The sequence below is a fragment of the Protomyctophum parallelum genome (assembly GCF_964188405.1).
Source record: "Protomyctophum parallelum genome assembly, chromosome: 5".
Lineage (NCBI taxonomy): Eukaryota > Metazoa > Chordata > Actinopteri > Myctophiformes > Myctophidae > Protomyctophum > Protomyctophum parallelum.
In genome coordinates, this window is record NC_139702.1 from 46,189,426 (window position 1) to 46,210,445 (window position 21,020).

Sequence of the window (21,020 nt, forward strand, 5' to 3'; positions counted from 1 at the left end):
TGTCCAAAAGTGCCCTCTTACGGGATGTCAGCCCCCATGCCCCTCTAACACTATGCAAGTCTCTGACCATGAGGTAGCTCCTTTCGCTGAGCGGGTCACACATACATGAGACAGCAGACGACGCCTTTGCCTTACACACACGCACACCTTTCAATCAAAATGCACTCAAAAATAGCCTCGTTGAAGAAGAAAAAATCACCACAAGCGTGGCTGTTCATTTGACATTTGCTGTCGTTGTCTTAAACAGACATAAACACATACGATATCCTCCCCCACTGTGTTTTTTTCCCCCATGTAAATGTGAAATGTTCCTTATAAATACAAGGCCATTTTTGGAGGTATGTGTTATTTTCACTCTGGTATTCCTTTGCGTGAATGTATGACTAATACTAACCAGACGCTGTGTTTCTTCCTGTGTAAACCCTGCGACAGAATACGTTATACATCATAATAATAATGGTGCTGGGCTCTAATGTGGAGAGGAGAGAGAGAGGATATCACAGCAGCATGACTGCAGAGAGAGAGAGAGAGAGAGAGAGAGAGAGAGAGAGAGAGAGAGGGCTCAGACTGCTCTCTAGTGTGCATGCTCTCACACTGTAGCTCTGTAGAGAGGCTGGCATGTGGTTTATACAGGCTGGAGCACCACTTCACATCACATACAGTACCTACACAGTCTCTACCAGTGGTGGGAAAAGTACTCAAATGTTTTACCGAAGTAAAAGTATAAATACTGCAATGTAGATGTACAGGTAGAAGTCCCATATTAAAAATGTACTCGAGTAAAAGTAGTCCAAAAATGTATAATGGTTGAAGTGGTTCATGTATGTCTTCTAATCTAAATTAAAATCTCCAAAATAACTAGTAACTAAAGTTTTCAAATTATTGTAGTAGAGTAAAATTAGGCCTACACAATTTCGGCTCTGAAATGTAGTGGAGTAGAAGTAAAAGTATTGGAAATACTCAAGTATAGTACAAATACCTCTTAAGTACAGTAATTAAGTAAATGTACTTGGTTACTTTCCACTGGGGTATACGTGGAGGACAAGCAGTGGTCCTTGAAGAGGTACCAGGTGGTGGTCCCCATGCAGCAACATGATGCTTTAACTCTTTAACCAGAGTAAAATGAAACCAAATGGACCCTTTTTTGGTTAAACATCTGCAATACTAAATTACAAAAAAGTCTCCACAATTAGGGAATGTAGAATCATTGTTATTCTGAACATTTGGAACCGTGGACAAGATCTTTATCCATGGACAAAACAACATATTCAAAGATTTAAAGGCGGATTTTGGACTAGAAGGCTTTACGTCCCCACCAAAGAGGTCCAGGTGTTATTTTGTGCAAAAGTGCATTATTGGCTATTTCCTAAGCCCCCAATGGGGGTCTCTGTGCTAATTCGCTTATTTCCATCAGAATAAGTAGTAAAGTGTGCCGCTTGGGATACTATTTACATTATGAAGTGAGGATATACAAAAGAAAACACCCCAATGCCCCATTCAATTCAATTCAATGCAATGCAATTCAATTAATTCAAGAATGAAATATTTATAATACTACAGGTAGTTCTTAACTGAACAAGCAAGCAATTGTTTGAAAAATAGGCTCTCCAGCCGCGCTCATAATAGAAGATTTGAGAACGGACAAATCACGTTAGAAATATCACCAGCTGTGCTGATTGAACTGATTTTCATCAGAGCAGCAGCATTATTGGCTTAAGAATAAAATTCAACGAATAAAATTGCATTTCCCTCTTGTGTTAAGTGTGCGTAGCTGAGTATAGGATGGGGCAGGTCTACGCTCCGGGTTTTCTGGCTCAAACAGGTGCTCTGATTTGCCGGCAGATTGTGATGTAAGATCCTGCAAATCCCATAATTATGTCAATGGGATTTGCAAGCAGATGTCACTGTTTTCACTGTGTTGCCTGTTTTCATTGTATAGCTCAAAAGGCTTCCAAACCCCAAAGAAAACTTCAGACCACAGAAAATCCACTGAATGTTCAAAGTTCAGGTTTTTTGGGCGTAATTGAGGTCATAAAACCTAAAAGAAAAAAGAAAAAGAAAAAGAAATTAATGTCATAAAACCTTTAACATCCGTTATCATCGGTGACCAGGGGGTACCCAACTGACAGTTAGGAACCAAATGGACCCTTATGGGTCTGTAACTCTGAGAGTGTAACACATGGAACCAAATGGACCCTTATGGGTCTGCAACTCTGAGAGTGTATACATGTTCCATTTGTACGCTCAGAGTTGAATAAACAGTAGACTACTGCATGTCAAACTGGGGGTCCTTCAAATTGAACGGGTTGAGAATCACTGCTAGAGCCGTAACAATGTTAATGTTGTTGACTATACGACTAAGACTAAAAGACTATAAGGTCGACTAAGACTAGACTAAGACGAAACAATTTCAGAAGACTAAATAGGGCTATATAAGACTAAGCCTAAATCGTTAATCAAAAGAGACTAAGACTAAACCTAAATCTGATGAATTCATTAACACTGCCTCAGAGACCCTGGTCCCTTCTTTTTTTTTTTTTTACTTCCACACAAAATATCTTCACTGAAAATAGACGATCTTTAAGCTCACAACGTGTCCCGTTGCAACGCGTTGTGAGCTTGTAGTTCTGCTGAATATGCCCAGAATAGGGATGCTAATTAGCTTACAATAAAGTGGTTAACGATCACACACAAAACAGACACAAGCACACACACACACACACACACACACACACACGTTCTTGTAAATTAGGCCCAGTGTCAGCAGCCACGAATAAGAAGTTGCATTGTCATCGTGGCATTTGGTTTGCACAGTGCGTGTGCGTACAGTATGCACCTGTGTGTCTGTGACTAAATTTCAGCTTGAGCATGCGTGCGTGCATACGTGCGTGCATACGTGCGTGCATACGTGCGTGTGTGCGTGCGTGCATACGTGCGTGCATGCGTACGTTCGTGCGTGTGGCAAGATTTCACAGCCATGTGTGACGTCTATCTGCGTGACACGTGCACAACGCGACACAGTTTATCAATCGACTATGTCATCATAACCCAGTGGTTTTCAACCAGTGGACCTCCCAGGTGGTCCAGACCAAAGTGATGTACAGTAGGGTCCATAACCAAATGGACCCTTATTGATATTTAACTCGTGATAGTGTAAAATGCACAGGAGTTAAATTATTGCTAAACATATACATTACTTAATTTGCAAGAAGTCTAACACAATTAGAGATTGTGGAAGAATTGTTGTTTTTTGATCATCGTTTGCCAACATCAATGCAGCATGGAATTGTGGACAAAATCTCACCCCAAGTGAGCCCCAGTTTGACATGCATTAGTGTATACGACGTGCGTGCGTGTGGCAAGACATTTCTATCTCTGGGACCCCCAATTTATATTGTAAAAACAATGTTCATTTAACTCTGAGAGTGTACAGACCAATAAGGGTCCATTTGGTTCTAAACTGCATTTAGCAGGGGACCCCCTGCCTAGAACTCCCTCAAGGACACCCTGGGGGTCCCCGGACCCCACTTTGGGAACCAGTGATCTAAGAGTATGTCTGAGACCCTTGTCATTGTAACAGATATCCGTTTTAGAACCATTAATTAGCTTAAATTAGTTTATAAAGTTACCAATAGGTTATAGGGCTGGTGAGGGGCGGAGTTAACTCATTCCAGGCTAAGGACTTCTTTAACGCCTTTTTAATGAGATCCCGCACCGCCAAGGATGCCTTTAACGTGTTAATTACCGCTTTATTTAATGTTAAACCTATAAAGTTGGCCTACCGCTAACCAAAGCTCTCGTCGATCGGCAGCTCCATGTTCGATTGCTTCCCCTTCAGCCACAATGCATTGAAAAAAGAGCAAGGTGGTGGATGAGGCCTTTCTAGTCCTTTTTAAGAGTATTCCATTTCAAATCGCGCTGGATAAATACAGCGACTGTGTTTAGTGGCTCAATAGCAACTCCTCATGACCGTTGAGTTTAACAATCCATTGCTCAACACCCTTTACCTGACTGACTGCCAGTAGTGTGGAGAATTCTTGGTTATAGGTTTAACAAACATTCAAACAAGCACATCTTATTCAAATATTTTCAGATTGCAATGAATGACTCATTCAGTGTTGGCAAGTAACTTAAGTAATATACTACTTTCAGTAATATTATTACTTTTTTCCAGTAATATGTAACTTAACTAGTTACTTTCACATTTTGAGTAATAATATTACATTTACTTTTTTCCAAAAGTAACATTATTACTATTTTCACAAGCCTTGGTGGAACTGTGGGTTTGAGTGTTTATTTATAAATGGTAGACTGGATAGGGGTCAAGTTGCTTTGCAGACTGCTGATCCGCTCTAGATCTAGACTCTAGAGCGGATACGGAAACGATGTGTGAAGTATCGGATGCAGAAGGGCGGGCCTTAAACCGTCCGGAACACGGAACAACAACCTAAACTAGTGTGTGTAACTCGTTAGACTGCACTGTTAGAGAGAAGAGACGTAAACAAACTAAGCATGGAGGAGGTAGAGGAGACAGAGACACCGGCACAACAAAGCGTTATAACATTCAATACTTGGAAGTATTCGCATTACTTTGGTATGTCCGTGATCAAGACGAGATGAACATTATTGTCCGCTGCAAGTTGTGCATAGGGAAGAAGCTATATTCCACGTCAGAAGAATCTACTTCAAATACTTGGAAAATAAACAGAATAGGGGAGTAAGACTTTTGGGGACAAAATATGCAATTACTGGAGGCGAGAGAAAAAAGTAATAAGTAAAGTAATAAGTAACTATTTACTTTTCTCAGGTAGTAATAAGTAGTGTAACTTTATTCCTTTTTTTTAAATAAATAAGTAATAAGTAGTATATTAGTGTTAAAGTAATATTTTGCCAACACTGTGACACATCATATGAAAGCTTACATTCTGTATTGTCATAATCTAACAAAAGACCAATGCCCACTTGTGTCCTAAAGCACTGTACTTGGTCTGGCAAAAAGGCCCTCATTTCGACCAGAGTAATTTTTCAGTATTTTACAGATTATTAAAGTACATAATGTAAGCTTTCATATGATGAATCATGAAATATTTGAAGGAGATGTGACCATTTTAAAATGATTGTACCATTATACCCAAACACCTAGAGCTGGCCAGAAGTGGGTGTGACAATGGGAGGGACAATAGGTACTTCACTCCACCCATAATTACTCATCTAATCACTCAAACCACCCCCACATGTTGTAGCTGTCAAGGGAAGAATGGAATTATTTTCTTTTTCTTTTCATATAATTACTTTTCTTGGTCCAAATCTATATTACAAAATTTACAAACTCTGAAAATATAATAAAACTAATAACTCAATATGGTTTGTCATATATTGTGTGCAAAGTGACGGTCAAGTGTATTATTATAATTATTATCTGCTGTGGATCAGAGCGGATATCTATTTATGTTGAAACTCCATGCCTCGATATCAGTCACCCCTCCTCAGAAATCATGCTCTCTCAGCATGTTTGACAGCCAGCTAGGGCTCACGTTCCCAGATAAATGTGTCATTTTTTTAAATTTAAAGCACAGCGAAGACAATAAAACTCCAGTTGGGATTGGTCGCCGCCCAAGCGCGGCATATATTATAGTGCTGAAATATGAGGTCATCTGTAAGCGCCCCCTCGACCGTGCATGACAATAAACGTGCTACAGGGTCACCGCATCAAATTAATGTCATGCCAGGTCTAAGAGGGAAATGAATTACTCACGACCAACACCAGGATTTCCTTTCAAGCAAATATAGGCTGCATGTTTCCCCAAAATGACACTAAATAATGCATTTATTTATTTTGTTTATAATTTTTTTTAGCATAGCCTCAAACTAATCAAACTGATACGGTATATCAAGCGTTAACACAAGGGCGTCTGTCCCCGTTTCAATGCGCCCCTGGGAGATGGAGTCTTTAGACCTCCAGGAGATGGAGTCTATCCCTGTTACAATGCGCTCGACCCCTGGGAGATGGAGTCTTTATACCTCCGGGAGATGGAGTCTATCCCAGTTACAATGCCCTATAGACCCCTGGGAGATGGAGTCTTTAGACCTCCGGGAGATGGCGTCTATCCCCGTTACAATGCCCTATAGACCTCGGGGAGATGGAGTCTATCTCCGTTACAATGTGCTAGACCTCTGGGAGATGGAGGCTATCTCTGTTACAATGCGCTAGACCAGGCTCTGGGAGATGGATTGCTGAGGTTGAGCGCAACATCTACCATCAGCTGAGCTCCCAGTACTCACAACAGCACCTACCATCAGCTCCTAGTATGTACAACACCTACCATCAGCTCCCAGTACTTACTACACGACTTCAAGCCGTGCTATGCTCATAGTGCGCTGATCGAGTTGGCGGTGCCCAGGATCAAACCTGTGACCTTGTGGTCCAAAGGCGAGAGCTCTACCGACTGAGCTATACCTCCAGGACACAAAAGAGCTAGACCACAGCTCACCTGACCTTTAAAAGGGCCCAGAGAGAGAGAGACCGCCAGGGCTCCGACTTGCCATTAGAGATTCACAACGTACTGATTATCATTCATCATATCATGTTTTGCAGCGTAGAGCCGTCCCACATCAAGACTCATAACCTGACGTGTCTGTCGTCTGCATGCAAATGAACGTAGCAGGTAGTCGATCCCTTCTATCAGTGCGTTTCAAACCAGTGTTCCGGGGACCACCGGTGGCCCCATCGAGGGGGTTCCAGGTGGTCCCCATGCAGCTAAATGATGGAGTCGGTAACCAAATGGACCCTTATAGATCTTTAACTCTTGACAGTGTAAAATTAAACCAAACGGGTCAATTTGGTTTCATTTCACGCTCTTAAAAGTAAAAATTTTGGTAAAAAAATCTCCATCAGTTAATTTACAAAGTCTACACAGTTAGAGAATGCAAAATAATTGTTATTTTTGATCAACGTTTATATGTCATATGGTACCACATCAATAGAGCATGGAATTGTTCTAAAAATATTCTTTAGTTTTTGGTATGCGAGGGCCTAAATGTCATCAAATGGTGGTCCATGGCTCAAATGCAGAATAAATAATGGGTCTTAAATCATGCAACTCCAGGGTATATACATTTTGGGTGGTCAAGCTTCATTTGTGTATGAATGATGAATGAATATTGTATGATGATAGAACCAAACCTGGCACGGTCTGAAATTGATTTGGCTTCAGTCCGTTTCTTAAACAAGCAGTGAGAGCAACAGCAGGTGGAGAAAGGACCTGAATATTTCAAAAGGTTTCAGTCCTTAAGGCCTGGCATGACTAGGTACTTAACGCCCACCTCCATCAGTACTTCCCAGCTGTCTGTCTGTCTGTCTGTCTCTCTATCCCTCTCTCTCTCTCTCTCTCTCTCTCTCTCTCTCTCTCTCTCATTCAAATGAGCTTTATTGGCATTAGAAAACGTATGTTTACATTGCCAAAGCAAAAGTAGAACAAGACAATCAAGATAAAACCATGTATGTACAAATAAATATTGAATATAAATGGGAATAAAATAAAGGTGTAAACAGAGCGCTCTCTCTCTCCACACGACGGTGCCGTGTCATTAGTCAGAAGGTTCATTGTTCCGAAATTACTATCCCTATCTCTAACCCTAACCTAAACCTAACCGCAAGCACGGGAGCAGTGCATGTTCGGACTAACGGGACTTCGGATCTATGGGCAGTTTCCCCACACGACATACAATTAGGCCCACTAAATGCAGAGAAAGTGACCGATGCATCTCTGCCGATGGATCAAATGTCTGCTTGACCTAAAGCCTGCAGAATCCCCCAGAGGGTATACCTCGACCTCCTAATAGCCCTTCTGGACAAACGGCCGTTATTAATGCCACGGCTTGATAGATGATACTCTGTAAAAAAAAAAATCTATACAGATGAGTGGAAACCAAAAAAATGATCAGAGTGATAGCAAATGCATAAATCTTTTTTTTTTTTTTTGCTCGCTCAGTCGTGGTCAGAGAGTTATTCTATTATTCATATGGAAATCCTGTATTGATTTTAGCAGATCATTAGTGGTCAAATACTAGGCGACTTAACCCATTTTCGACGGGAACGCATCTGTGACGCTTTGGCGTTTAACAACTTATACTACATTATTTTAAACTTTATATCTGTTGAAAAATAGCAGATCTGCAATCTTTTGAAAAATCATGAAAAATGTTGCAATTCGGGGGGGGGGGGTCCAATTACATATAATTCTGGGGCTTCTTGACATGAAATAGTTTGAGAACCACTGACATAGAAACATAGAGTTTCTTTTTTCAGAAAACTGTCATGATTTACAGCAGAATGTATTTAGTAGAATCTGGTCTGCGTCCTAAATGGATTAACCACAGTCTGGTATTGGATCATTTCACATGGAGAATATTAAGTGCATAAAGAGATGTTGTTTTCTTCACATGTGGAAAATGGTCATGAAAGCGTGAGTTGCACACACACACACACACACACACACACACACACACACGAGGCCACAGCTGTTGGGGAATGAGTATACGGTATGTGAAGGTTGGATAATGCACTTTGCTAATGGCAATGGAGCTATTGTCTCCCAGCTGCAGCATGTAGTACGTGTGTGTGTGTGTGTATGTATGTGTGTGTGCTTATGAAAGACATAATATAATCAGCCAAGATAAGACAATAACAAACCAAACCCTCCAGGACTGTATTGCTGGATAATAATGAGAGCAACGGTACGGAAAATAGCCGAGTTACAGCGCATCGCAAGCGCGTGTGCAACCAGGTAGGCTATAGTGTTGATTTTGATAGTCAAAGTATTTTTAATACATTTCCATTTAGTTTTAGTCACATTTTAGCTAGACTGGATCCCACCTATGCCTTCTATGGCAGCTGCGCGACATTTAGACTAATTAATTAGAGAAACAGAGAGAGGAGTGTGTGTGTGTGTGCGCGACAATTTAACAATGGTGCAGACGATCAGATATCAGCAGAGAGTGAGCGACGTTTGCGCTACTGTATGCCAAATTGAAGTGGACTCGGCCCAATACTTTTTTTTCCATCCCTGGAAATAAAAACGTCTGGGTTTCCGTTGCTACATTTTAGTCAACTGAAATGTGTCAATTTTAGTCGACTAAATATCCAACAATTTCAGTCGACAAAATCTACAGTTGATGTAGTCGACCTCAATGTATTTTGGCAGACCTTGATGCCGTCGTAATGGCCGATTTTAGACTTGGCTGCCTGCTGAAAATAGCCAATCTACAAGCTCGCAATTTCTGCTATCTTCAGCATGCAACCAAGCATAAAATGACTTGTCTTTTTAGCTCTACTGGATCTCTTCTCCCTGACAATTTCAGACATCTTTTTATTTGTTTACGGAATTGGCCATGTATATGTACTGTATATGTCTTATAGTTTTAGTCATGGTGGCGACCATTTTTCATCGTGGTTTTGTCGACGAAGTCAACGCTGCAACGAACAGCAGGCTAACAAAAGAAAACCATGAGACAGAGTGATAGTATAATGGTGAGACAGAGTGCTAGTATAATGGTGATACAGAGTGATAGTATAATGGTGAGACAGAGCGATAGTATAATGGTGAGACAGAGTGATAGTATAATGGTGCGACAGAGTGAAACAGAGTGATATTATAATGGTGAGACAGAGTGAGCAAGAGTGATATTATAATGGTGAGACAGAGTGAGGCGGAGTGATAGTATAATGGTGAGACAGATATATAATGGTGAGACAGAGCGATAGTATAATGGTGAGACAGAGTGATAGTATAATGGTGAAACAGAGTGAGACAGAATGATAGTATAATGGCGAGACAGAGTGATATTATAATGGTGAGACAGAGTGATAGTATAATAGAGATACATATTAATATTATAATGGTGATACAGAGTGAGACATAGTGATAGTATAATGGTGAGACAGAGTGAGAGAGTGAGACAGAGTGATAATATAATGGTGAGTTATTGATACAAAGAAACAGTCAGGCCAGTGTAATGAGAGCATGCAGAGGAGGTGATGTCGGCTCGCTCGTCAGAGAGAGAGAGAGAGAGAGAGCATGGGTGCGTGTGTGTTTGTGTGTGTGCATAAGCGTGACGGCCAGGGGTCGAGGGTCAGCGTCAAACACTGACAGCAGGGAGGAGGCCCACGGGCGGCGGTGGGCGCGCGTGGCGTTGGGGGGAGGGGGCGGGGGGTGCAGGTCATTCCATCCATCCATCGTTGCCATAAATCTAAACGCTACACACAACCGCTGGTGCTGTCGCCATCCATCTACCAAGACACACAATCGTGGCCAAGACATCGCCTTGCGCTTACGCAGCACTGTGCGTGTGTGTGTGTGTGCATCTGTGTGTGTGGCAGGTATTACTCTACTTAGAGTGCCGTGCATCTTTTCCACCCGAAAACATGATCATAAGGTATTATTATTATATAAGGAGGAACATTTTCTTTCAAAAAAAGTGTACAGTATTTGTTAAAATGACATTTTTATGTGGACACGCCCATGCATGGTTCCCCTGGTGGGTGGTGATGGGCATGCTGAAGTCGGAAATGAAGACAGTAACATATTGCCCATCTGGTCAAAACCATGGAGAGTTCCCTAGATTAGAGATACGAGCCATTCTTTCTGGAACACTCTGGTGGAGCTGTTGCCCCCGTGTCCCGACTACGGACAAGCGGTTGAAGATGGATGGATGGATGTATGGAGCCATTCTTTCTGAGCCGAAAACAAGGAAGTGAACGGCAGCGCACATGCCCGAATCAACATTGCAGAAGGAGAGGCCAACCCCCCAAAAAATATATCAATAAAAAAAATACCGAAAGACGCCTATATACACATCTTTAGCATCCCGTGGTTTTGACATAAAAGACGTTTATACAAGACGTGCAAAAATAACCTTAATAATAGAGATAATATATCAAAAATGAATACTGAAACCAGATATGAGTAATTATGCATGCAGCACGTACTATATCAACTCTAAAATACAAATTTCCAGCCATTCAGTTGCAAAATATTATAAATATATTAAAAATTTGAAAATAATTTGGGGACCCCCCATAATAATTTGGCGACCTTCCGAGGGGTCGCGACCCACGGGTTGAGAACCCCTGGCATAATGAATGTCCTGTTGTTGGTATGGTTACGGTTTCCATCTCTATCTGTGTCACACACACACACAGGGGGGGGGGGGGGGGGGGGGGGAACCACAAAACAAAATAAATCAGTGCCAGCACCATATTATAATTCGTTACAGTTCAGACACCACAATAATCTCTCTAGATATCAGGGTGTTGGCCTACATCTGCTCTAGTGCAGGTTACGCTTAACAACATGGATCCCCAGATGCTATACAGACACAGCTGTCTGTTTCCACACTCCACGGCTATTAGCTCACTGACTGACCCTGATGATGTCTGATGTCTGTTTTAATGCAACAAAGAGCACTATGGGATCACATGAGCCTATTTCTATAGCCTCGGTCCCAGGCTTACTCATCTGCGAAGAGAAAAACCTAGCCTGGTCACAACCTATAAGGCTTATATCGGCGGAAGTGTCGGTCCGGAACATCCGACAAATGTATATTTGCCTATTCCGACCAATTCAGATTCAGATACCTTTATTTGACATTGTGTATACACACATAGGAATTTGCTTTGACAAAAAAATATCACAAATACCAACAGACACAAGACAACACCGTGCACGGAAATAAATATAAAGTGCAGGGTTATAGTTCATAGTGCATCCATAACCATGTTGCCGGTGTTTAAAGTGCCAGTATCACTAGGGGGTAGGGGTGGAAGGGAAGGCAGAAGTCATTGAGCAGCCTGGCAGCTGAGGGGAAAAAACATTTGTCTGTGGCGGGCACACACAGACAATCACGACACTTGTTTCATTCACCGAGAATGTGAACTGATTAGTAAAGCGTCAAAGTCATTTCCTTGAGCGGTACTTCCGCCAAAATCGCGCAACTTCCGCCCAAAACAGATGATAGCCTCACTACAGCTTATAGGTCTTGAAAAAGAAAGTCAAAAGCAAGCACTCAGTTGAGTAATTCCACGTCATAATGTCATGGGTGCACGGTTTCTGGAAGATACAGACTGTAGAAAAGAATACCAGCACTCACGTTGTTTTATTTTGTTCCTCCCCAGCAGCGTACAACAACAGTAGTGTGGACGTTTTGGCCTTCCTCAGCGTAAATCTCTTTAGATTTACACATGGGGCAATATGCATTGAGAGGGGCCAGACTCAACCTGCCTACATGTAGCCTCGGTCCCAGGCTTACTTATCTGCGAAAAGAAAAGCCTGGTCACAACGTAAGGCAGAGAAGCTTTCGGCGGATGCATCCTCCGGAACATCCGTCAAATGTATTTCCCCCGGATACGATATTTTCCCGACCAATCACAACACTTGTTTCATTCGTGGAGAATGTAAACTGATTTGTAAAGCATCAATGTAATTTCCTTGGGCAATACTTCCGCTAAAATCCAGCAACTTCCGCTGATAGTCTTTTCAGCGTAGGCCTTGCAATATGTATAGGGGCCAGACTCAACCTGCCTCATGGGCAATATGCATTGAGAGGGGCCAGACTCAACCTGCCTACATGGGGCAATAGGTACTGAGAGCAGTGTTGTTTTCGTCGACTAAAACCATGGCAAAAAATGTTCGTCGACTACCTTTTTCCACCGATGAAAACTAAATGGAAATGAAATGAAAACTAATCTGTGATGACTAAAACTAAGACTAAATATACTCAAATTGCGTCAACAAATAAAAACTAGACTAAAATGTTAGGAGGGGACTAGTGGACAAGAGATCCAATATAAGTCACTTTACACTTGGTTGCATCCTGAAAATAGCTGGTCACAGCGCGACGCGTTGTGAGCTTATGGATCGGCTATTTTCAAGTGTAAAATCAGTCATTACGACGGCATCAAGGCCAGACAAAATACATTTTAGTCGACTAAATCAATTGAAGTTTTAGTCGACTAAAACTAGACACTAAAACACTAAAACATAAAATGTGACTAAAACTAAATGAAATTCAAGAGACTATGACAAAAACAAAACAACATTGATTGAGAGGGGCCTGCATGTGTATGGGGCAGATGGAGCCGTGTGTCCAGTCCATGCCCCTGAAGTACAGCCAAGCTAACCAAAGCTTTACTTAGCCATGCAGATTCATCCTCCTCCCCAGCATTTAGTAGCCATCTCAGCCTATACTCAGTGAAGAGTTATGTCTCTTCCTCAGTCTTTAGTATTATTATTATTAATGCAGTAGCTGGAACAGAGAGCATGCATTAATGAAGGCTGTGGGTGTTGTAGAGATAGAACTCTGCCAGGGAAAAAGTTACCGCACGGATAATAAGAAATGTAATTATAGTGTTTTATTTGACCCGTGTTGGTTGAGGTAAACCGACATGTGGCCAATTTGTTCAAATTACACACACAGAAGAAATGGCCGCCGGCCGGGAGGGAGGTAAGACATCTTATATTATATGAGCCAGATGGATGGGTGGGTGGGTGGATACGGACACTCTCTCTGTCTGTCTGTACGTACGTGTACGTCTGTAATCCACTTAACTCGAGAACCGTTCGCCCCACCGACTTCAAATCTGACATGCGCGTTCCACACCCTCACAGGGAGTGCAGTGCCCAGTGTCGAGTCGGTTGGACCCACGGTTGTCCAGGACCGCCACAAAAGGCCTCTGTCTGGCCTGTTCTGACATCATCCCGACATCTGCATAGACTCCATATTTGAGCATGCCTGACACAGGACTCCATATATGGGCGTAAAAGGGACACAGAAAGAAAGCCATATGGCATGACTCTGTGCTTTACAGCCGGGCACCGTTCTAGTAGGAATATATAGTACAGTGGTTCCCAAATTATTTCATGTCAAGGACCCCCAAATTGACACTAATTAGCCCACGGACCCCCCATTTGAAGAGATATGCCAGGGACCCCCATAAGAAAAGATTTTTACAGCTCTGGCAGTGATTCTCAAACCGTTAGGACCTCCAGTTTGACACGCAAATTAGTCTACGGTCCCCCTATTTAATGGCATTTATATCTCTGGGACTCCCAATTTATATTGTAAAAGCAATGTTAATTTAACTGCAGAGCGTACAAATGCTCCAATTGTACACTCTCAGAGTTACAGACCCATAAGGGTCCATTTGTTTCCAAACTATATCATATAGCTGGGGACCCCCTGGAACGCCATCAAGGACCCCTGGGGGTCCCCGCCCAGACCCCACTTTGGGAACCACATGCTATAGAAGAAGAGCGAAGAAGGGGAGACGCACAGAACCGAGGCAGACGAGGATGGCATGGAGAGGAGAGCCGCATCGGGGTGATGGTGATTAGAATATCGATCTATGATAGATAGACCCTCCAACCCCCGGGTATAAAAATAAATAAAGCCGCCCACACATTAGCCGTTATTCATTAGTATAGCACCGCACAGCCATATGCACACGCTGGCATGCCAGCCATGATTTAGGCTTCTCCCCGTTCCGATTATGAGGGGGTGTTCTAGGCATTCCATTACGCTCCGCTGTACTTCCAGTGAAACGGCGTAAGGGGTGCAAGGCCTGATCGATCGATAGATAGATAGATATACCCTGCACGGGAAGCCAGCTTCATTAGTTTGTTAAATGTTTGTTTGCATCTTTATGACGCTGAACTTTTGTTCCCCCTCCCCAAGCCAAGGATGTTTGGAATGGATGCCACGCATACACATAGACGCACGCACACACGCACGCATGCTACGGAAAGGACAGGATGCTTTTTTAAGGTGGTTATTCATTTGTTATAAATACGACTGCTACCTGATATACTGTTTATCATAATCTTTTTCTTGCCATGGTTTGGTAACCCCAACCCTTATAGCACTTACAGTACAGTAAACCTTTACAATAAAGCCTATAACTGAATGCTTTCCATTACTCTAATACCTCTCTTGTTGTTGTGGAGGTCCGGAGTTTAGGACCTCACTAGAAAGCTGTTTCTCCTTTTTAATGAACAGAAAACACATTTTCAGGTAGGTGACAAAATGGCCAGTCAATCAGGAGAAAGTACCCATTTATCAGCTTATTTTTTATAGTGTTATAGTTCGATTATTTATAATCTCAGGTACTATGTGTATTTATTTTGTGGAAAAAGAGAGCCTTTGCTTGTAAATTGCTACTGTAAATAAGCCTGTAAAAGAGATAAGAGAAACCCAACAGCGGCGCTGTTTGTGAAACAAGCTTAGAAAATTATCTGAAACCTTGTGCTTTCTTCTTTCTTGCCTTGATCTCCTTAATCCACATAACTCGAGAACCGTTCGCCCCACCGACTTCTGTCTGTCTGTCTGTCTGTGTGTGCGTGTTGCTGCGCAACAGTGACACTTGGTCGGACAGACAGACAGACAGACAGACAGACAGACTCAGGGACCCTAGGGGCACACATAGCTGTCTATTGGAGTGGCTGCACCACTCAAACAAATGTCTCTAAATGATGCATCTGAATCATATATAATAATAGAAAGTATTATGTTGATGCACACACCTGATGCGCTCAAACATTATGTATTATCCATGATGTTATTGACCGACATTTCCTTTCCTTGGAGCAAGAATACTTGCCGATGCGATTCCAAATAAAAATGACAGTGTTTGAAATCATTCCACCCCGATGGACCTACCGGACCTCTAAACGTGTTGTCAGTCAAAGGATAACAGTTCTGTCCGTCCTTCTTTGTCTGTAAACTTTTCTGCAAGCGACCAGTGGAACTGATCTGCATCCACACATGCACGGCTCTTTCCTTTTTTCTCTCTCCCTCTCTCGCGGAGGCATGTAAATGTTCATGAATCCAAGTAACTGCCGGTGAGGTATGCGGAAGTGCATTTTAGATAATGCTATCTTATGGTGTATATAAACCGACCGTGCTGCTATAAACCTTCTGCTGCGGGGATGCGGGCCTCTGGCACTGGCACAATCAATCAAATATATATTAATGATGCACCCGGCCCCTTACCTATACACGTGTAGCCTATAATGTTTCCCCCATAATATATATATATATATATTATAACTCTAATGTCGTATTTCGTCTGACTGAGCAATGTGCTTGGCCCAGTATTGTATTTGTTATTTGGTCTAAAAGGATTTTTATTATATATATATATATATATATATATATATATATATATATATATATATATAAACGCTGCCTTGAATTAGTTGGAATGTAACATTTAGAACACAATGGCAAGTCGTCAACCCCCCGCCGCGGGTGGGAGAGGTGTGAAGAGATTAGAAGAGATGCAGGGAGAGAGTGGCCAATGGAATTGCACAGAAAACACGAATCCTGACCATTCATCCGTCAGAGTAGTAGGTGAGTTGAGTTCAGACATGCTAGTGCGAAACGGTACCTTGAAATAGAGTGGTAACAAAAAACAAAACAACACAGCCCACAATTCTAAAGGCTTCCTTCCTTTTGGATAAAAAAAAAAAAAAGTTAGCGTTTGGGTAAAAAGGGAAAGTAAAAATAGAGAGGGCATTTATCATTTTCCGTTTATCTGATCAGTGTCAGGATGAATAAATGGTATTCTAGGCACTCGCGTCCTCCTCCTCCCTGTCTGTGGGGACAGATTGGCATCTCTCCAGTAGCCAATGAGATTGGCTGCATAAATGGAATTGCCCCGTCCTGCCAGTGTCACTTACGCTCAGGGAATATATGTTCACAGTTTACCAAAGCCTGGGGTGCAGGTATGGACTTCTTAAGACTGAAGACAGTTTGAGTAAACAATGGCTTTCTTTCAGGTATTAAATGGCGAAGAGAGGCTTCAGAATAACACATAAAAGGTGGACTTACCTGTCGCAGTAAATGAAGGGCAGAAAGAATGCCAAGCGGATCCATATATGAAACAAAAGAGAGGGAGGGGATGGGGAGAAATAGAGACTTGTTAGAAAACAAGATAAATGTTTGACTTTGTTGCATTATATTTGGATCTGCCGTGACTTCAATAACACACGACAAAGCTTTTGAGCCTCTCTGTCAACAACATCGTCAGTGTCAAAATATTTACTGGATCTTTGTGATGCCTCGACATCACACGATCATCACACATGGAGTTTATTTGTTTCAAGGACGGGCAGAATGGGAGCGACAATAACAGACTGTTTACAAAAACACAGTTTTGAGATCAGACAGACAGACAGACAGGGAACACAGGAACGTGGGCAATGCGCGTGCATGCGTGTGTGTGTGCATGCGTGCGTGCGTGCACTCACACGTGTGTGTGTGTTGACCCCGATGAAGGCCCATGTAGGCCGGAAACGCGTTGGTCGTGTTTTTAAACCTTTTAATGAAATAAAGGATTTTGAACTGAACTGGACAGAGCTGCCTTGGACCCTCTTTTAAGTTTGCCACCTTTTACCTCCTTCCACTTTGACATTAACTCAAGGTATAGAACCTTTTAAGAAATCTTGTGCTTTGCGTGAGTGTGTGTGTGTAGACATGTGCAACAACTTATTGGAAGAACACAGACACTATGGCCTAAAGTGCTGTAGCCTACAGTAAGTTGATGGTTGAGTTTAATGCACAACTTCTGACAACCATCACAGTCAGCAGCAAAAAGGGAGACAGAGATAGAGAGAGAAGGGCCTTTTGTCAGTAGACAGTAGACTAGATAGATGATTATATGGTACTGTTAACTGGTAGTAGACAGTAGACTATGCTAGACTACTATATGAGTTTTAGCCATAAATAGTCTCTTCAATAGTTTTCATCTAGTTTAGTCACAATTTGGTCACCCGGAATGTTTTAGTGTTAAGGCCTATTCATAGTCTGGATTTTCGGTGGTAAGGTGACCACCGGAGCTGAAATAACGTTGAGCGGTGGTGAGTAAAAACAGAGAGAAGGGCTGGAGCGGTGGCGGTGGTTTGCTCTTCACCGCGGCTCGTGGCGTCATGTTGTAGTTCGGTGGTCACCCCACCACCGTAAATCCAGACTATGTATGAGCCTTTAGTCGACTAAATATCATAAGATTTTTGTCGACTAAATCAACTGTAGATTTAGTCGACAAAAATCGTATGATATTTAGTCGACTAAAATGTATTTTGCCGGGCCTTGATGCCGTCGTAATGACTGTTTTTACACTTGCTGAAAATAGCTGATCTACAAGCTTGTAGATCTGCTATTTTCAGCGTGTGTGTGTCGGTTGGGAAAACAAACCAAACTCTATTTTCGTGCTCGTGCTCGGACAGACCCAGCCTGCCAGCCAGGGACCCAGGGACACACATAGCTGTCTATACTGTAGGAGTGGTTGCACCACTGAAAAACAGTGGAAACCAATGGAAATTGTACAAATTGGGACAAAACCTCTTCAACTCCATTGGACCCTCAAACCCCACCACCTCTCCCCCTATCATGCAAGTAAATTGACAATATATAAAAGTCACAACACCAACTTTGATGAGGCAGTATTGCTTTGTTTTCAAAATATAAGTTTGTCTTAATTTCCTGAAAAAAAAAATATATATTTTTGGATTTTCTGGAGAAAAAAAACCCCATTTCAGAGTCATTGATGGTTTCTTCCCGACAGCAGAGATATTATTTAACTCACAAGTGGTACACAGTTCCGACACAACTGGAACCAGAGTGACTTTCAAGTGAGTGATTTGTGCGTAACACCCCCCTCTAGGGGCTTCCTTTCATCCTGAGTCTGTACGCATGGTCGTTGGCAACTGTGATGGAGTGTTATTTCGGGCAGCGAGTGTCCCCTGGAAGTCAGCTGATTGCATTCATTATAGCGCCGGCGTCAGGGAAATAAATAACTATGCAAGTAAATAAATGAATGAATGAATAAATAAATCAACAAGAAACGATAAGATTTATGGACGAGGCTCAAGTGGGGCAACGCATGCAACGCTTTTTCAAAAGATAACCAGGGTAGGATTCTATAAATGTATTCACGCGGTTGCTCCGAATTCCTTTTTGCATACTGCTGTGCTGACATGTGAGCTTCAATCAACGCTATCTAATTTTCCTCCTTTTTAGAGACTATATGAATTAGGTAACGCACACGCAGAATACTCAATCTCACTGTTATATAAAAATCTAGGACATTTATTTCCGATACACATCCATTTATCTGGCCATAGTTAGGGTGACACCATTATGTGGAAAGTTATAGATGTTGGGTAAAAGTAAAGTGGCTTGTTGCAGTACAGGTTCACACACGATGGTTACTCACAGATGCAGAGTTAAATTATATTTGTATTTGGTTATTGTTTATTTTAAACGGTTTAAACGGGGACAATCCACTACACTACGCCTGCATTTTCATTTAGTTGTTGCCGAAAGAATAAGATCGCGAATACAAGCGGCCAAAATTAGTTTTCTCTGACAGGTGGCTGGCATCTACCTTAGAGATATAGGTGAGAAGTTCAGTGACGCGAGAGAGACTCTGCTCCTTCACCTGGAAAGGAGCCAGCTTAGGTGGTTCGGGCATCTGGTTATATGCCTCTCGGCCGCCTCCCTAGGGAGGTCCTCGAGGCACGCCCCACTGGGAGGAGACCCCCCGGGCAGACCAGAGCGCAGTTGGAGGAAACACATCAACTTTTCACTGGCCTTGGAACACCTCGGGATCCCTCAGGAGGAAGTCACTAATGTTGCTCTGGAGAGGGAAGTCTGGAGCTCTGGTGGAGCTGTTGCCCCCGTGACCCGATTACGGATAATCGGTTGAAGATGAATGGATGGATGGCTATATGGATTCAGGGCATCCCGGGAACAATACATTTTCAGATGGGGTCCGGTCGGCGGCCAATTACATATTATGTTTGGGGGTCCTTGACATGAAAATGTTTGAAAAGACTGAAACACAATTTAGAAGACAATTGTATGATCGTTCTCAGGTCTTAATGGGTTAAACCTTATACTTTTTCCCCAACTGGTCTGAAATGGTCTGTTTGGTACATTCAGAATCAACTGTCAAGACTTCAGTTTATTAAACAAGAATATCTATTTTGACACACAATCTGTCTATGGTTCCTTTTCACTTTAGATCAGGATCTCACCAGTCTAGATAATTAAGTTAAAAAATATATAATTATGACAAATTGCATCATTATTACGGTTTGTTACAGCCATGCTGTTAATGCTATCTTGTATTAGCTGTGATTGCATATTGAAAAGGCTATTACAACTTCTACAATGTTATGGTGAGAAATACAAACAAATGGAGGGTATAAGATGTGGAGAAATTGAGCTATTTTGCAGGCGTGTGTGCGTGCGTGCGTGCGTGCATGACAAATACTTAATCTGTTGTCTGACAACCTAATCTGTTGATGAAAGACACTTTGGGATGGAGATCTGAATAACCTCACAACCGAATTTAACCACAAACCATAGCATTCCTAATTTTTGGGGGGAGAACATTCGGCAAATATAGAAATCTGCAAGCTCACAACACACTGTTACATTGTGAGCTTGGAGACCAGCATTTGTCTTTAGGAAAGATGTTTTTAAAGGGAAAAGGGATTGGACCAAGTACAGAGCCCTGGGGGACCCCGCCCGGTCAACTGGATTTAAGTTTGTTAAAGACTAAAGAGCAAGGAGAAAGGCTGCTGAAGCAAGGGGTGACATTGTGCGTGTTAGATCTTGGCCAGGTGGGAGTGTTATGTGAAAACCATGTAGACAATTATTACAATTCAGGCATTTAGCAGACGCTCTTAATCCAGAGCGATTTACAGTGAGCAAGAACAGGAACATGGATGGTAATACATAATAGTCTTAGTCACCATGAAGCAGTAAGACGCCTTAAGGCGACGGGCGACCGAAGGGCTGACACACTGTACCAGAATAATGTCACTCCATTATGTCAGCACTGTTATAGAAGTTTCATTTTAAATTGTCTCATATAAGCCGGGGTGCACAGCGAGGTGTAGTGTGTGTAAGTAGCGTGTTGAAAGGCATTTTTGTGGGCTTGTTTTCATAGACCTGGCAAC

The 21,020-nt window shown here is 42.2% G+C and overlaps 1 protein-coding gene across 3 annotated transcripts in view; it reads right to left on the bottom strand.

The window, feature by feature from the left end:
* Window positions 1-21,020, bottom strand: part of ctnna2 (catenin (cadherin-associated protein), alpha 2) — a gene marked incomplete at its 5' end in the record, with an annotated part of 572,500 nt that overhangs the window by 248,417 nt on the left and 303,063 nt on the right. The window lies entirely within an intron of this gene.